Source organism: Lynx rufus, unplaced genomic scaffold (genome assembly GCF_022079265.1).
Source record: "Lynx rufus isolate CCGP_SWC_20201006 ecotype Redwood Valley unplaced genomic scaffold, mLynRuf1.p SCAF_2, whole genome shotgun sequence".
NCBI lineage: Eukaryota > Metazoa > Chordata > Mammalia > Carnivora > Felidae > Lynx > Lynx rufus.
Genome location: NW_025814834.1, coordinates 91,058,297 through 91,078,483, shown reverse-complemented (window position 1 = coordinate 91,078,483; position 20,187 = coordinate 91,058,297).

The window sequence follows — 20,187 nt, the reverse complement described above, 5'->3', positions numbered from 1 at the left end:
TTGGAAAAAGGCAGAGAGAAGTGGATGATGAACCTGCCTCTAAGGGGAGAAAAAGCAGGAAGAGAAGTCGCTGGACACTAAGACAGCTATCGCTGATTTCTGACTTTACAGCTTTCCTGAGGGTTGACTTATATACACTTAGACATGCAAAAGGCCTTGATTTTTGATCTCATGTCTGCTTTTCCTTTTATTCCAAAATACAAGAATATATTTTGAATTTATTCTATTCCTCTTGTTGATTGATCGTTTTTCCTAGTAGACTGGAAATTCCTTCAGGGTAGAGGTTCCATTTTCTATACCATTACAATCCCAGTTTCCAGAATCTTTGAAAATAATATATACCTAAAATTATATATTGAGTCAATGTACATCTTTGAAAAAAAAAAAAAAACAAGAGAAAAAGCTTTGAAAACAGATCTGGTTGGTACACTGGCTCTGCTACCTTCTACTTCTGTCATCCTTCCTTCCTTTTTTCCCTGCTTCCTTGCTTCCCTTTGTTTTCCATTCAGAAATATTTACTTCACAGAATAATAACAGTATGTGAGGCCCTGTAATAAGATTCACACAAGCAAATAAAAAATCTCTATTTTTATTGGTGACACAATGAAGATAAAATAGTTCTCATCTTGTAAGGTGGTTGAAAATATTCAATTCCATGAAGACTAATGGATTTTAGGCTTCTTGCCCCATTTTCACAGTTTGTTAGCTTAGTAAATAATAAATGATAGGGGCGCCTGGGCGGCTCAGTCGGGTAAGCGTCCGACTTCAGCTCACGTCACGATCTCGCGGTCCGTGAGTTCGAGCCCCGCGTCGGGCTCTGAGCTGATGGCTCAGAGCCTGGAGCCTGCTTCCAATTCTGTGTCTCTCTCTCTCTCTGCCCCTCCCCCATTCATGCTCTGTCTCTCTCTGTCTCAAAAATAAATAAACTTAAAAAAAAAAGCTGCTGAGGATTCAACTCAGTTTAAAAAATAATAATAATAAATGATAAATATTGATGGTATTATAGTAATGTATAATAATGTATTGTTTTTGAATTTATTCATTTATCCATTATTCATATCACAGGCATTTATTAAGTACTCACTGTAGTCCAGAAAGTGTTTTATAGTTTGTGACTATAAATGAGTAAGACAGTCTTTGTTCTCTGGGATCTCATTCATCACAGTGAAAAATATTTCATGGGGGAACTAAGTTACCAGTATGTGTCCTTTGTCTGACCATGTTAGATGACCCTCCCCCAAATATTATATTTTTCCAAAGTACAGTGAAAACTCCTTAAAGCTAACTTTGTCCAAGTCACACAGAGGTTGCAAGATTATCCTGAGTAATTCACTGCTTGGCTGACCTTAATGTGACACAATGAAGACCAAATGAATGAAAGCAAGTGAGGTTTTTTTTCTTCAAGACCTCAACTTTTTTTCTTTTTTTTTTTTTTTTTTTTTTTTTTTTTTTTTTTTTTTATGAAGTTTATTGACAAATTGGTTTCCATACAACACCCAGTGCTCATCCCAAAAGGTGCCCTCCTCAATACCCATCACCCACCCGCCCCTCCCTCCCACCCCCCATCAACCCTCAGTTTGTTCTCAGTTTTTAACAGTCTCTTATGCTTTGGCTCTCTCCCACTCTAACGTCTTTTTTTTTTTCTCCCTTCCCCTCCCCCATGGGTTCCTGTTGAGTTTCTCAGGATCCACATAAGAGTGAAACCATATGGTATCTGTCTTTCTCTGTATGGCTTATTTCACTTAGCATCACACTCTCCAGTTCCATCCACGTTGCTACAAAAGGCCATATTTCATTTTTTCTCATTGCCACGTAGTATTCCATTGTGTATATAAACCACAATTTCTTTATCCATTCATCAGTTGATGGACATTTAGGCTCTTTCCATAATTTGGCTATTGTTGAGAGTGCTGCTATGAACATTGGGGTACAAGTGCCCCTATGCATCAGTACTCCTGTATCCCTTGGGTAGATTCCTAGCAGTGCTATTGCTGGGTCATAGGGTAGGTCTATTTTTAATTTTCTGAGGAACCTCCACACTGTTTTCCAGAGCGGCTGCACCAATTTGCATTCCCACCAACAGTGCAAGAGGGTTCCCGTTTCTCCACATCCTCTCCAGCATCTATAGTCTCCTGATTTGTTCATTTTGGCCACTCTGACTGGCGTGAGGTGATACCTGAGTGTGGTTTTGATTTGTATTTCCCTGATAAGGAGCGACGCTGAACATCTTTTCATGTGCCTGTTGGCCATCTGGATGTCTTCTTTAGAGAAGTGTCTATTCATGTTTTCTGCCCATTTCTTCACTGGGTTATTTGTTTTTCGGGTGTGGAGTTTGGTGAGCTCTTTATAGATTTTAGATACTAGCCCTTTGTCCGATATGTCATTTGCAAATATCTTTTCCCATTCCGTTGGTTGTCTTTTAGTTTTGTTGGTTGTTTCCTTTGCTGTGCAGAAGCTTTTTATCTTCATAAGGTCCCAGTAATTCACTTTTGCTTTTAATTCCTTTGCCTTTGGGGATGTGTCGAGTAAGAGATTGCTACGGCTGAGGTCAGAGAGGTCTTTTCCTGCTTTCTCCTCTAAGGTTCTGATGGTTTCCTGTCTCACATTTAGGTCCTTTACCCATTTTGAGTTTATTTTTGTAAATGGTGTGAGAAAGTGGTCTAGTTTCAACCTTCTGCATGTTGCTGTCCAGTTCTCCCAGCACCATTTGTTAAAGAGGCTGTCTTTTTTCCATTGGATGTTCTTTCCTGCTTTGTCAAAGATGAGTTGGCCATATGTTTGTGGGTCTAGTTCTGGGGTTTCTATTCTATTCCATTGGTCTGTGTGTCTGTTTTTGTGCCAATACCATGCTGTCTTGATGATGACAGCTTTGTAGTAGAGGCTGAAGTCTGGGATTGTGATGCCTCCTGCTTTGGTCTTCTTCTTCAAAATTCCTTTGGCTATTCGGGGCCTTTTGTGGTTCCATATGAATTTTAGGATTGCTTGTTCTAGTTTCGAGAAGAATGCTGGTGCAATTTTGATTGGGATTGCATTGAATGTGTAGATAGCTTTGGGTAGTATTGACATTTTGACAATATTTATTTTTCCAATCCATGAGCAGGGAATGTCTTTCCATTTCTTTAAATCTTCTTCAATTACCTTCATAAGCTTTCTATAGTTTTCAGCATACAGATCCTTTACATCTTTGGTTAGATTTATTCCTAGGTATTTTATGCTTTTTGGTGCAATTGTGAATGGGATCAGTTTCTTTATTTGTCTTTCTGTTGCTTCATTGTTAGTGTATAAGAATGCAACTGATTTCTGTACATTGATTTTGTATCCTGCAACTTTGCTGAATTCATGTATCAGTTCTAGCAGACTTTTGGTGGAGTCTATCGGATTTTCCATGTATAATATCATGTCATCTGCAAAAAGCGAAAGCTTGACTTCATCTTTGCCAATTTTGATGCCTTTGATTTCCTTTTGTTGTCTGATTGCTGATGCTAGAACTTCCAGCACTATGTTAAATAACAACGGTGAGAGTGGGCATCCCTGTCGTGTTCCTGATCTCAGGGAAAAAGCTCTCAGTTTTTCCCCGTTGAGGATGATGTTAGCTGTGGGCTTTTCATAAATGGCTTTTATGATCTTTAAGTATGTTCCTTCTATCCCGACTTTCTCAAGGGTTTTTATTAAGAAAGGGTGCTGGATTTTATCAAAGGCCTTTTCTGCATCGATTGACAGGATCATATGGTTCTTCTCTTTTTTTTTGTTAATGTGATGTATCACGTTGATTGATTTGCGAATGTTGAACCAGCCCTGCATCCCAGGAATGAATCCCACTTGATCATGGTGAATAATTCTTTTTATATGCTGTTGAATTCGATTTGCTAGTATCTTATTGAGAATTTTGGCATCCATATTCATCAGGGATATTGGCCTGTAGTTCTCTTTTTTTACTGGGTCTCTGTCTGGTTTAGGAATCAAAGTAATACTGGCTTCATAGAATGAGTCTGGAAGTTTTCCTTCCCTTTCTATTTCTTGGAATAGCTTGAGAAGGATAGGTATTATCTCTGCTTTAAACGTCTGGTAGAACTCCCCTGGGAAGCCATCTGGTCCTGGACTCTTATTTGTTGGGAGATTTTTGATAACCGATTCAATTTCTTCGCTGGTTATGGGTCTGTTCAAGCTTTCTATTTCCTCCTGATTGAGTTTTGGAAGAGTGTGGGTGTTCAGGAATTTGTCCATTTCTTCCAGGTTGTCCAATTTGTTGGCATATAATTTTTCATAGTATTCCCTGATAATTGTTTGTATCTCTGAGGGATTGGTTGTAATAATTCCATTTTCATTCATGATTTTATCTATTTGGGTCATCTCCCTTTTCTTTTTGAGAAGCCTGGCTAGAGGTTTGTCAATTTTGTTTATTTTTTCAAAAAACCAACTCTTGGTTTCGTTGATCTGCTCTACAGTTTTTTTAGATTCTATATTGTTTATTTCTGCTCTGATCTTTATTATTTCTCTTCTTCTGCTGGGTTTAGGCTGCCTTTGCTGTTCTGCTTCTAGTTCCTTTAGGTGTGCTGTTAGATTTTGTATTTGGGATTTTTCTTGTTTCTTCAGATAGGCCTGGATTGCGATGTATTTTCCTCTCAGGACTGCCTTCGCTGCGTCCCAAAGCGTTTGGATTGTTGTATTTTCATTTTCGTTTGTTTCCATATATTTTTTGATTTCTTCTCTAATTGCCTGGTTGACCCACTCATTCGTGAGTAGGGTGTTCTTTAACCTCCATGCTTTTGGAGGTTTTCCAGACTTTTTCCTGTGGTTGACTTCAAGCTTCATAGCATTGTGGTCTGAAAGTATGCATGGTATAATTTCAATTCTTGTAAACTTATGAAGGGCTGATTTGTGACCCAGTATATGATCTATCTTGGAGAATGTTCCATGTGCACTCGAGAAGAAAGTATATTCTGTTGCTTTGGGATGCAGAGTTCTAAATATATCTAAGACCTCAACTTTTTAAGGAATGATATTGTCTAGTCTTGCTTTCAGTTGACCTAACTAGGCTACTGGTCAAATACCATGTGGATTGGTGCTAGGGTGTGTTTCTCAGAGTCTAGAATAAATATGGCTTCCCCAAGGCTTCTAGGAAGTGAAAACCAGAGGTAAATAGACCTCAATTCCAGCAGGAGTCATGGAAACAAACAATATTCAGGGGATAAGAAGACAAACAAAACTTTGAAATAAAATTAAACTTTACAGTGAACAAAATCAGTCTGAACTACGTAGAATATTAGAGACAGTTTTGGGCGGATCTTTTTCCTCCTTACTGGTCATCTCTCACATAATGTATAGATGGGTCTTTCTAGTTCAAAGATAGAGCATTGAGGCAGACTCTCAATTTCTATAGAGTCTTGAGGTCCCTGGAATAAGAACATAGAGAGTGTGGATTGGAGAATGGAACAAGGAAAAGCTGCCTCAAATCTTCAGATGGGGATTCATGGCAACCGCTTCTAGATAAGTCCTGCAAATTGCAGAAAATTCCTGCTAGCTCTAGTGAGGGACATGTCATCTACCATTCTAGTGTGAACCCAACTGACTTGAAATTAAAAATTCAGTCAAAATGTTTGAGGACCTCTATAATACACAAATTGGAAGGAGAAATATATGAGGGGTTTTACTGGTTATAGAGAAACTTGTTGGGTATAAATAAAGACAATTTGGTCTCAATGACAGGTCCTTCTAATTATGTTTCAAAGAAAATTGGGATTTTAGGAGGCAAATCTATGTATGATTTTAAGTACAGGATTCCTGGATGAAAAGCTTTCCTTTATGCATAAGTAGTTCAGAAAGTGGGAGCCAAAGAGAAGCAGCTATTTGCTTCCCCTGTTTCCTAGCTACAACAGTGAAGTAAGCTTTCACATAGGCAGCCAGAAATGAGTTCTGACTGGGGCAATTATATAAATGTCATTGTAAGCTGTTATCTTATCAGATTTTTTTTTCTTTCAGAGTCCCAGCATCATCTTTCAGGGGTACTGGATTACTTAAGATAAAGAGAGGACTCAGATATATTGCCTCAATAAAAACAAAGATGTCTCAGACACTGGCTTTATAACATTAGCTACAGATGGAGACTGCTCAAAAAGGATATGTGAAAACAAAAACAAACCTAGCTCACTCATTGCTCAGGAAATAATGAGAGTCACACGTTCCAAAGCCCCTGGACACTTACTGATTTACCCATTACACTCTTTGCATCTTACTTGAGTCAATTCTTTAAATACATGGCCACTACAATGCATGCCACAATGCATTCTAAAATATATAAGTGAAGCATCTAGAATTTACCAATAAATCTGGATTCTGTGAAGCCCACTCAACTTTCTGAACAATAATATGCATATCCAAGACGCAATCTCAGGGAATGAGCACATGCCTGCCCCCTTGTCTGACTGAAAGATGGACTAGGAATGGACATTAGCCTCTGATGTGCCCCATAGAAGGGCAAGCAGGTAAGAAAGGTAATTGCAATTTTGTACATCTGTGAAATAAAGGTGGCCTGAGCAAAGTGCAAATAGCATGTTGGCTTTTGGCTATTTTCCACTTCAGAATGGGGGCAAAATAATTGTAGGTTAATTCTTAAAGAACCTTAATTCAGAAATTTGTGGTCTGTCTAGATTGCATTTTTGGTCCTGATTGTTCATTTTCTTCTTTGTAGGAGGATCATACTTCACGCTCCATTGACTTGAAGTGTCCCCTGTGGCAGGAGTGTATGTCCCTTCTCCACATGACTTTCTTTGGCCTGTGCAATGTAGGCAGAAGTGCCCAAAACACCCCTGTTAGTAGAACATGAAGGGCAATTGTATTGAATGGCCTTAACTCTTTGCCTTTCTGACACCAGACTGCTTCCACAACTTGGGCCCCAGATTTAGAACACAAATAAGGTGAACTGAAATCAAACTGCAATGGATAGACACGAGTCGGAAATAAATACTATTGTAAGTCTAGAGATTTGGGGACCATTTGCCACCGCAGCATGGTTTAGCAAAGCTAATTAATACGTGATCTCAAAATAAAAATAAATGTATACTGAACCAATGTATGCCTTTAATATATCAAACACTCTTACTGACTTCACCTATCTATTCATTCAACAACCCATAATCAATCGCCACTTGTATTTTTTCTTCTCTGTCTTTATCAATTTTTTTGGCTGGATTGATCTGTTGGTCTGGCATTATGCTGGCATCACCACAAACAGCTCAAGTGAATTCAACAGATAAGAAACTAAGGATTCAAAATTAGGTAGAAAAATTGAGAAACTTAGATTCCATTGGCAACTCCACAAAGACATGAGCATCAGTTTAGGCAGGTCATATTGGGTCTCTATAATGCAAAAGAAAATGTCTTCTCCTCACTATAGCTCACTGTCTCAAGTGATGATTCTTCTTCTTGAGCCAGTCTAGCTTCTGTACTCTTCTCTAAGTATGATATGCTTGTTACCACTGTCATGTCTTTCCTTCTATGTTTGCCTCCTCCTGAATTGAACAAAGCATTGAGTACCTGATATGTGCCAGGCACAGCACTAGCCTCTTCTGTATGCATCGTCTTGTTAAATACTCTCAATTATTTTGTGAGGTAGTTATCTTTTCTTCTTTTGATAAATGAGAACATTGAATATCAAATAGTTTTAAATGACTTTTCTGTATAGCTAGCAAATGGAAGAGTTGTTTTCAAACCAGTGTTTACCTCAATGTCAGTATAGTTTTCATCATCTCACAATGGCCTCTACTCTCACCTCAGAAAATTCTACCAAGAATTAAAAACACAGACTAAGTCCTGTTCTTTCATGAAGTCTTCCCCCATTTATTGAGCTCAGACTTGTCCCTTTTTTACAATTTTACCTTGCAAATAAATTTCCTCGTTATGGAATTTAAGCAAATATTGTATGACAACTTGTACAAATTTCATATGTTCATGCTGTAATGTTTAACTCAATTAAAATTCATTAGAATAAAGTAAGAGCCTCACTCATTTGTGCTTAACCCTTTGTGGCTGAATAAATCACTTCCCTTTTCAGGAAAATTCCTGTGTGGAGAGAGATTGGGCAGGATGGATGCTTATACCTTCTTAGGGTAAAAAGAGGAAACAAGCTGAGAAAAAGATGACACGTCTATGAAGTGGTACAGCCAGCATTCTAGGATTTTAGGCTACGTCTTCAAACTCAAGAGTTTAAGACACTTTCCACTATACCATGCTGCCCATGTGGTTGGGTTCTATAACATGTATTTTATTTTCTAAAGCAGGAAAAGTTCTATGGTTTGTCCTCAGTCCCCAAATTGCCCAACAAAAATATGTATTGAAAAGAAAACTTCTAGAATTGCTATACATCACTTGTGAAAAATCGTTCAAGAAATAATTCCTCAACTCATTCAGTCTCATTAGTTTTTTCCTTTGAGGGATGGAAAAATGGATCTTTCTAGCAAAAATCAAATTTGTGCATGACAGCCAGTTGAGCTCAGAGGTCAAAGGATGAATTTGGACTGCTTCAGTGCATTCCCATCCGTTCAATCTTTTGTCATGCTTGCACAGCAGGTAGGATTTGAAAGAGAATCTGCCCTTGCCTAGAAGAATTTTTTTTTTAATGACTGAAAATAATCAGATCTATACTTGAGAGCAGTCACAGCCAATGCCACTTTTCAGGGCTCAAGTAAACCTCTGCTAATACTCAGGAATCGTGAAAATGTTTCAAAAGTCATTTTCATGGTCAAGGATAGGTCTAATATGGTGGAGTTTTGTGTTTATACTTGGGGATGGGATAAGTGAATAGGGGAAGCAGGAGAGAGTTTTTCAAGGAAAAGCCTCAAAAAAGATTGAGCACTTCCAAAAATGAATAAAAGGGAACAGAGACAGATAAGTCCAAAGTCAATGTCACTAAATGCCAATATCCCTTTCAAACTCTAAGGTCCGAGTGACTTTAGTAGTGCAATTTCAATTTTAACTCCCGCGCTCATTTTTCCCTAAAGCTAAGTAAAAAGTAAAGAACAAGGGTCAGAAATAGGAATAAGCATTTGAAATAAAAATCAAAAGCAGAAACCTCTAATTGACTCTTGTCCTAACTTCACTTTTAAAAAACTGTTTCAATGTATATATGATGCACCTACCTTTAGGAAGAAACTGCTTGGCAGATTCAGAAAAGAAGGTGGTAGTATCAAATGACTGCACATTTTCCAAGTTCCAGACTTCAAAGTCAGAGCAGTGCTTGCTGCTGAGACTGTGAAGTGCAGATGTTACATAAGCATAGGGAGTATCTCATCTTCCTGAAGCACATATACTTTTATGGTTTGGTACATATTAATAATGTTTGATTTTGAAGAAATAAAAGACATGGTCAGATTTATTTTTGAGATTGTGGTCTTCCATTTCTGGGTGGGCCACACTGTCTCCCTCTCTTTATGTCAGATAAGATACTGCCCGAAAGGGTTTTCAACTGCTACTTCTTTCAAAACAATTCTTTGGGGCACCTGACTGGCTCAGTCAGTTAAGCATCTGACTTGATTTCAGCTCAGGTCATGATCTCAAGTTTCATGAGTTTGGGCCCCTTACTGGGGCAGGCTAATGGTGCGGAGCCTGCTTGGAGTTCTCTCTCTCTTTCTCTCTCTCTGCCCCTCCCCATGCTTGTGGGTTCTCGCTTTCTCTTTCTCTCAAAATAAATAAATAAACTTTAAAAATAAAATAATTCTTTGTTCAGCAAAGCAGTCTTCACAAGACTTAATCTTAGTTTGTATGTCTTATTTCCTTCCTTCACAGAACCCAGGGCTTGGTCTCTCTGCTGAAGGATGTGTCATCTACCCTAAGACTGAAGCCACTAAAACAACTCCAACCATCTCTGCAGCAAGAGTAGGAGACATCTTAGAGTCTTTAGCACGGGGAAGTGACACAAATGAAAGCAGTTTTTCTACCTGAAGAACTTTAATCCAGTATCTGCTGCCAATGAGGGGAGAGGGTTTTAAGTTGCCAGTAGACTAGAAAAATAATTAAAAATACCAAGACAATGCTTATGTGGTAAGTACTGAGAGAGAGTTGAGAATGGTGGTATTGTCAATAGTCACAAATACTAGAAGGCTATGAAAATATTCTTTAAAGATTACATTAAAAGAAACCTAAATGGAACTGTAATTCTGTAACGAGATTTTTTTAAAGAGAAAAGTTGAAACATTTCTTTTATATTCCATTAAATGCTTTTTTCCTATTCGAATTATAAACATTTAATTTGGAGAAACAGTCTTACTTTGATGCAAGCCTCTAAATGTTTAATATTTCATATCTCCAAAGAGACAAAACCCAATATCTAATCAGATCATTTGTACATCTCAGTGCTCAGACTCTCTGGACTGTCTCTGGACTAGCTCTGGACTAGATGTCCATTTCTCTTTAGATTTCATGATACTATCTCAAATTTTGTAACCTATTTTCTGGCTACATTGTAGAAATAATCATCAATACACCTGACATAAGACCATGGGAAACAAGGGGAAAAGTGCATTGAAAATAAAATGAAAGTGGGTAGTGGCTGAAGTCATTATTTCCACAACTGATCTTGAGGGTCTGTCCATGTCTTGACTTCACCACATCCTTTTCCATGCATCTGTTCCCTTCTCTTCAGTTAGCATCTCAGTGGGTTGGGGGCTCTTCTTGGTGAGTGACTCAAACTTTAATTGATGAGGGTTGCAGACTTTGAACAGTCTTGACTCTGTAGGTGAGTGTGGCACAATAAGGTACACTGAAGATCACTTTGGCTCACATCTTATTTCTCTTCTCTGTCTCACTGTACAATTTTTTGATGATCATAGTCAATCACCTCCACCCGCGGTGATCTCCTTTCTGACTATTCATGCTGTCTCTGGAAGATCCCAAACTGGCCAGAAAGCAAACTGAACTTCCCATTAAGAGGAATCATTGGTGGTCCTCTGGTGGAAGTACTCTCCTTTTGGTAGTCAAAAACAAAGAGTCACATATAGACTGCCTAATGGGAAACAGAAGTCTTGCGAATTATAAGACTAGATCAACCTGGGTCACAAAGTCACTTTTGAATTAATGTGTCTGTTGCCTTTTTTGAAAGATACACATTTAGTATTCTTGTATATATAGTCTTCAGAGCTGCTTCCGCATCCCCTTCCCATCTTCCTCCCTCTCTCTCTTCTTGTATGTGTTAGTCAAGGTCACTTTTGGAACATAGTCAATATGAGTGAAATAAGACAGGGAGAACGTTATGGAGTTAAAGTTCCACAATGGGAGGTAATAAATTCATTACCTGTTTGTAGTAGGTTCACAAACAAATGTCTGTTATCAGAAGACCTAGAAGAAAAGCAGAGGAGAATGAGGACAAACTGGAAATGGCCAAGCAATCTGTGCCTGCCCATCACTGCATATGACCTCAAAAAAGAATTTCAGAGCAGAATGACTGCTACTTCATTTCTGCTTCCCAAATTTGCTTAAATTCCTCTTTGTCAAATACTAAACTAGAACCACATAGTTCCCAGTTAAGCCAAATTGTCACAGCACAGTCCACCACACTGGGTATCTATATTTGTGGGTATGTGTAAAATTATTATAAAATTAGATTAGTATAGTAATTATAGCTTTGGATATTTTTTTTTATTTTAACACTTAAATTATGAGCATGTGCCCATGCCATCAAGTTCTATATGAATCTACAAAAAAAAAAAAAAAAAATCCAAGAAAAGGCACAGTGGAGCCAAGAAGTGGAAGTAACATTTTAATTGTCCCTTGATGGATGAGGGGAAAATGTAAAACAGAAGGTGGCATTCAGGCAGAGGAAATAACATAAACAAAGAATGAGGAGAATGCATAATGCATTTAGGGAACAGCTAATAGCTTGCACTAGACAAAATAGAGGGTAAATATAATATTTAGAGACATAATAGAAAAAGAGATTCAACTAGATTGAGACTGACCTTAGATTTCATGTCAGAGAGTTTAGACGTAATGCTATAGACAATGGGGAACCAATTAATATTTTTAAGCTTGGGGGTGGCGATGAGGTTTATTTTTTAGATAAATCACTCATGAGGAAATGTAGGAACTGGATTAGAGATGTCCTGGGAGTAGAGCAGCGAGAACTGTTAAGAAATAATTGGAAGAGTTTTGGAAAGGCACAAATCAGAATTAACTAGGGCAGGGGCTATGAGAAATGAGATAAAAGGGGAATTTGAAATTCATGATGGTGGCCAAATCAATGGCTTCATGACTAAATATGGAGACTGGGGCATAAAAATGTGTTAAAGTTGTTTTTGAGTAGTCTATCTTGGGTAGATGTATGGAGATCAAAGCTAATTTAAATTCATACTAGAGGCATTTTAGGCTTGAAATAGAGTGAGCATTACACAATATAGCCAGAATTGTTACAGTGATCTTCTAGGGAGTCCCCATAAAGCTGACCATCAGCCGCTTAAAGTAGAGGTTTCCAGACACAGTGGGTCATCAAAATCATGAGATGGGGATGGAGGGATTGAAAGGATAGAGGGAAGGGGGCATGGCTTTAAAATACATCACGTATCAGGTTATATTCCAGACATACCAAATCAGATTTTTAAGAGATGGGGTCAAGAGATCTGTAACTTGAAGTTCTTCTGGTGATTCTGATAGTCTGCTAAGTTAGTAAGCCTAAATGTTGATTTGTACAACTTCAAGAGTGCCAATCACAACACAGTCTTTGTGAATGTGAAGTGCACAATGTACACAGCAATAAACAGTGGCCCTGTTTATGAAGAACCAAGAGGCTTCTCTTTTTTTTTCTTAATATTTATTTATTTTTGAGAGAGAGAGAGAGAGAGAGAGAGAGAGAGAGAGAGGCAGAACGCAAGCAGGGGAGGAGCAGAAAGAGGGAGACACAAATCCGAAACAGGCTCCAGTCTCTGAGCTGTCAGCACAGAGTCCAATGCAGCACTCGAACCCACCAACCATGAGATCATCACCTGAGCTGAAGTCAGATGCTTAACCAACTTAGCCACTCAGGAGCCCCGAACCAAAAGGCTTCTCAATGAGACAATAACCATAGGAAGATCACAAATGGAGTAGCATGTAAATAAGCAAAACCAATCCTACATTAAAGTAATAAAAACATAAATTTTTCAAGGGGTGATCTAGGGCAGTTTACAAGATACTGAAAGAGTAGCAGTAGCAAAGCTTCTGTTTTGCAAATTTGCAAACTTCCCACTTTATTCTTTAAAAACTGGAGTGTTAATACCCATGAGGGCATGAACTTTGTTTTTCTTTACTGTTGTATCCCTAGAACCTAATACAGAGACTGCCATATAATGAGTGGTCAATAAATATTCACAAATGACTTGTCATTTATTCAACATAAAACATTAAGCTCTGTGTATTTTTAAGACTTTTTCTAAGTGTCATAATCACATAAACAAACAAGATATTGTCTTTGCCTAAAAAGAGTGAAAAGCTTAAGAGTAGAAGATAGATTCATATGTGAACAAATAAGATGAAGAAAGTGTTGCAGGTGTGTGGAGTACAGAGGAAGCAATGAAGTCTCGCAAGGTCAACCACAAGTACAGAAGCCTAGCTGTGATCAGTCATCTGAAGACCAAAATGACATTACACTAGAGATGTGAAAGTGCACAATAATAAAAAAGTACATAATTCAATTAAGAATGCACACTCAAAGCTAAGTCATTTTTATATTAGCCTTTACTACATGGCTTTTATTATGTGATGCTCAGTTGTTGATAAAAATCTGGAAGGGCCACAGAGATGTTCTGTTAGTGTACTCTCTGCACACTGTGTACTTGGCTTTGGTACACATTAAGGAGAGCTCTTCTGGTACCTAAATGAGTGATTCTCTTGGTAATCAAGACATGCCATTATTCTGCTTTTTCCTACTATAACTGCATGATTTCATGTCATAAACTTAATTCTATAAATATGTTTGGAAAGGTGTTTTGTCCTGAAACATGGTGCCACAATAGAGGAAAGTTCATAATACTAGAGAAACATAGAAGATGGAGTTATCCATTCTACTAATCTGAGAGCTCCATGATTCTTCCACCACTTTTTTTTTTTTCAACTTATCAGCCCTTTTTTATTTTCTGGAGAAGGTATTAGTTAATCCAAGTCTTAGAATATAATTAGAGGTTGAGTAGGTAGATGGATCTGTGAATGAGAAAAATATCACATGAAGAAGAAGCATGTGACCACAGACATTTTGCAGATCATGTTGCTTTTCAGGGATAGCAGAGATTTCAGCATGGCTGGAGCGAAAAATGCAGGAAAAGGAAGTCTAGAGATGTAAGTAACGGTCAGATTCATGATTTGTTCATTTCTATGTCCCCAGAATCTAGGACAGTGCCTAAACATAGAAAATGCCTGCTTTATTAAAAATAAATTAATAAGCCAAGGCATTATAGAAACAGTTTGAAATTTATCCAATAGAAAACAAGAAATCACTGAAGGATTTAAAATAGATGAATAACATGAGATGGTTTTTATTTAGTAAAGATCAACTTAGCAGCACTGTGGTATCTTCAGCCATTAAGAGCAAGAAGACCAGTTAGGTGAATATTGCAATGGTCCAAACAAAAGTAAATTAGAGTCTCAAAAAAGAATAACATTTGAAATATAGAAGTGCCTAAGGAAATCTATTTTAAGCCTCGGGTATGAGTGAATGTGAAGCCTTAGAGTTGAAAATGACTGTTGGGAGGAATTCACCAAGATAAGAAATGGAGGAGAAATGGAGGTTTGGGGAAAGACCATGAATAGAGTTTTGTGCATAGTCCTTTTTGAAATGTCTGTGTGATATTCCTGTAAAGATATGTAGAAAATACTAAGGATTTAGATATCAAAAAAGAGATCTAGGGGTCCCTGGGTGGCTCAGTCGGTTAAGCGTCTGACTTCAGCTCAGTTCATGATCTCACAGTCCGTGAGTTCGAGCCCCACGTCAGGCTCTGTGCTGACAGCTCAGAGCCTGGAGCCTGCTTCAGATTCTGTGTCTCCCTCTCTCTCCCCCTCCCCTGCTCATGCTCTGTCTCTCTCTGTCTCAAAAATAAATTAAATTTTTTTAAAAAATTTAAAGAAAAGAGATCTAGTCTGGAGATGCAGTTTTGAGAGTGATTAGTGTACATGTTCTGTCATTAACACATATGTGATAGGCAAAACATGTGAGTGGATGAATCTCTCAAGAATACTGAGAGAGAAAAAAGAAACTGGTAAAATATTTAATATTGCAGGGTGATAGAAGAGAAGGAAGAGACTTCAAAGGAAGTTGAGAACCTCTGAGAATAACAATAAACTCAAAAGAGAAAAATAAAACCTTGAATTGCAAGTAACTTGTTATGCAAGTGTTCCCAAGATGAGCAAACATTTCTAATAAATTTTAACTTGATAAACGAGCGACGTCTTGCAATACAAGTAGTTGATGATGCTGAATGTTACATGATCACAATTGAGTCAATGGTTCTTGAAATTCACTGTGGTATATGAGTGCTTTGGATTATAAACATGTTTCCAGAACAAATTATTCTAGCAAACTAAGGTTTTACTCTAATCAGAAAATAGCAGTTCATGCTCTAGGTTAACCAAATACGTAACTCTGTGAACGCATGACTGAAGAATAGCCAATATTTTGAAAAGCAGAACTGTTAACTGAAGAAAGCAAGCCTGTTTGTCAGGTTAGTGTCATCAATTAATATGATTATGAAACAAGTTGTCAGTTAAGCAAGTTTATATGTAATTTTCCTTAAAATGTTTTATCTTCTCAAATAATTCTTTTTTTACTGGAATTTTCCTAAATTATTGAGTTAAAAAACTTCTTGAAATATTCTAAGCTAAAATTCCCTAAAATTTCTCAGATCCAAAAACTGAAGTTTACAAAATAAGTAATTGCCTCAGGACTGTTATACACCTGGATATCTTTCATAATTATTTGGATAAATAAACATTTTTATATCCCAGGATTACTGTTTATGGTTTGAGTATTACAAGCACAAATTCTATAAACACAGGGACTTACATATAACAGCTACTCTGTAAATATCATGGTAAAGACAGAACAGTACTAGCACAGAATCTCAGATCTTGAGATGCTGAGTTATAATGAGTCAAAACAAGAGTTCTGACATTAATTATAAACAGAACTGTAAGATCAGACGATTTAAACAAGCATTTTGAACCCCTCCCCCTCCAATACACATGTACACTGGCCTTTAAAGAAAGGTGACTCTTAATGGGTATATCTGCATAATGGCTTTTCTATGTTACTTTCACTTAGAGCTACTTGAATATGGATTGAGAAAGATTAAAAACGGATTATTATGACCTGGGTGCCAAGGAATCTGACCATCATTTTATGGAATATCAAATTTCCCAGGTAATGTTTCCAAAAGCAAGTTACCTACTAAAATATTTTACCACCCACCCACCTTTATGTTGTTCTAATTATTGTGGTGAGATGGAAAAAGCAATGGGACTTTATTATAAACTGGAAATTTATAAAAAATTTTGTAAAGTCAGGAATGGATAAGAATATTACCTATTTCCCAAGACCTAAGGTCTTCGATATCACAGACAAATTTCCCCAGTGTTTGACTAGCCTTAGAACCTGAAAATCTTTTAAATTATAGCAGGCTCCTGGGGTAATGAGTTCTGGTAGTTTTAATAAGTAATGTAGAAAATAAATGGGAAATATCAAATAATGTAACTAGAGACACTTAATTCATTGGGAATACATGTGGGACTAGAATTTAAAACTCCAACCTCCACAAATGATGCGTGTCTATTTGTATGTTATTTATTTGAACTAATCTTTACTGTTCTTGATAGCCAACCCAGGTAATCGAAGGTGCCAGAGGACACTGATCCCATGAAATAGTTCTGTTGTACTATGAGCAATGTGGTTGAAAATTGACCTTCCTAAGCCAAATCAAAAAGTTTTTTTTATACGAACTCAGATTGTGATAAAATGAAGTTAAAAAGAGACATAATTGGTTGCACACATACTAATACATCACTGAGCTCCCACTAATCTTTTAATCTATTTAATTCAGAAACCTTAAATTAGATGTAGAAGAAACTCATGCTATTAACCACCGCAGTGGAACAACCCATTAGCAATGGACCATGAAGTAACATCTCTTTCCCCTCTTGTAATAAAGAGCAATCAAGTGCTTTGATTGATTGGAACATCTTCTGTGTTTTCTAATTGCACAAAGAAGTTGAATCCCATTTACCTTACTTTATGGAAATCATATTAAAATTATGTGAAGATAAAAGCAAATCATATAGATCACACCAGCTTATGGTATGTTCCATGATTAACATGAATGATTATCTTGAATAGTTTTAAATGACTTAGAGTGGAAATAGAAAAAATATCCCCTTATTTCAAGCCCTTTACTGATCATGGTCTATAACACACACACACACACACACACACACACACACACACACATATATGTATATATATATATATACACATATACACACACACACACAAATATTATCCTATCCAAGAGTCCTTCTGTGGCTAACTGAAAAAGTAATCCCAAAGGTTATTACACAAATTTATTTTATTAATTGCACTAAGCCCTTATAAGAAAACTTTATGTATCCATTTGTTTTTTTTTTCTTTAATCATTCTGCATAATTAAAATGGAAGCTCTATCAGTCCTATAGCCTTGACTCCTTGTCACTTCCAAATTCTCTTTGCCAAGAATGTTACCTGCTAAAAGGGAGGACTTTAATAAATATTCACTATACATTCATTACCTAGTTGAATAAATAAGCAAACTTTTTATTATGATGATATTGCCAAAATGTTCTAAAATTCATGGCTTATAGCCATATCATTACTAAAGTCAGATTTCCAAACACAAAACATTATTTCTAAAATCAATCAAAAGTCTTTTGACAGATGAATAAGCAGAAACTCAAAAACTAAAACTAAATAAACATGAATACATTAACAAGTATGAACATCAACAAAATCAGGAAAATATGGCAAGTAGTTTACCTTTCACTGAAATGTCCATTCATTGCATCACTGGGCACAAAGACTAAATTGATAGTTAATTGATAAAGGTAAGTACTATCCCTGTCCTCCTTTCCAAGTCTATGCATAGATTCAACTAAACATACAGTCTTTAAATGCCTATCACCTATCATCTAGTTATCTGTCCCTAATTCTTACCTATATCTAACTAAGCAACCTAGGAAAAAAAATGTTCTTAGATGGACAAATACTAATAATAATTCCCAAACACATTTCTATTTTTTCAGTTTATTTATTTTGAGAGAGAGAGAGAGGAACAGGGGAAGGGCAGAGAGAGAGGGAGAGAGAAAATCCCAAGCAGGCTCTGTGGTCTCGAATTCATGAACCATGAGATCATGACTTGAGTAAAAACTAAGAGTTGGACAATTGACCAGCTGAGCCATCCAGGCGCCCCCCCCCCCCATCACATTTCTTAAGTTAAGAGCACAAGTAACAAAAACAACACATAAGTCCTTCAGAGAAAGTAACTTAAAGACACTTGAAAGCCATTTGTGGGAATGAAAAAAATCAAGGATTTTGGGAGGATTTCTGGTTTCCTTTCAGGGATCTAGAAAGTAAGAAAGAATATCACTTCCACCCATACAAAGAAACAAAAAAAGCTGGACATATGCAAGCCATGAATTTTCTTGAACCTGAGTCTAGGTTATTGGCAGCTAGCTCGTCCAAAATCTAGAGGCAGGAACCCAATGTAGGGGCATATGAGACACACATTGACTTATCTGGGGTACACACAACAAGATGCAGATAACAAGAGTTAAGCCAGAGAGGTTGGAAAATTTGGTAGAGGCCCTCCATGTACTGGCAAGAGGGTGGGAACCCTGGGGGCCACATAACTTGGGGAATCTGAGCCTTTTTCAGGGTTTTTCTTCACAAACCCCATTGAGTACTCAGAGAAAGGATTGGAGAAAGTTGTAAGAAAATGTGCTGTTGTGGTACTGTCCTGGGAGAGGGAAATGGCAGCCATGCAGCAGTGAAGGAGGGACACAGGAAGTGCCAAGACCCTTTTCTTTTCTTTATTTAAAAAAAAAAAGTTTATTTATTTATTTATAGAGAGAGAAAAAGAGAGAGAGAGAGCATGAGCTGGGAGGGGTAGAGAGAGAGGGAGAGAGAGAATCCCAAGCAGGCTCTGCAGTGTCAGCGCAGAGCCCCACACAGGGCTTGATCTCAGGAGCCATGAGATCATGACCTGAGCCGAAATCAAGAGTCTGATGCTTAACCAACTAAGCCACCCAGGTGTCCCAAGACCCTTCTCCTCTGTCTCTTTTATGGGGCAAATTTTACATCTCTGTGGGTGGGGGGAGGAGGACAGGTAACAAACATTCATCCTAAAAACCCACTGCAGCTGGGAAGAGGGAAAAACAGGAGGAGGGAGGAGGAGTTTACCCCCTCTGAGTGGGAAAGAAATAGGTGTGAGCCCAGAGAAATCACATGCAGAGAGGCAGGAGAAGTGACCAGGCCACACCCATGACCTATGGAGGTGGTGCCTACCTGCTCAACCACACACACACCACTTCAGGTTAATAAGCATGAAAGTAACAAATGACTATGGGATAGCGCTGAGAAAGGGCAAGGAGGACAGGAGCATGGGAAGGGACCCACTCTGAATTATAGTCCCTAAAGCTGAAGGTGAAGCCAATGTTAAGAAAGAACTCTAACAAACTAGCCATCAGTCTAAATACTAGGTAACGTCAGAAAAACTTGAAGTTTCTGGTGAATTGAGGATAAACAAGCAACAATAAATCTCAAACAGAGCACAACTCCTAACTAATTCCACAGGCTATACTTAAGGCTTAGAAGAAAGAAGATCACGCCCATGTTCAGGAATAAAAATTGTTTACCTCAGTCTCTTCTGTTCTGCACAAGATGTTTGGCTTTTAGAAATTATATGTACATTATATAAGTGTATACACAGACTTATGTAAGTATACACACACACACACACACACAAACCAAACCCAAAAACTACTCCCTAGTGACAAAGTAATCATTAGAACAAGATTTAACAAGATTTAGATATGACATATATATTGGACATTTCTAACATGGAACTTAAAGTAACTATAAATAATGTATTAAAAGCTCTAGTGGAAAATCTATAAGATCAAACAGGTAATTTCAACAGAGAGATGGAAACT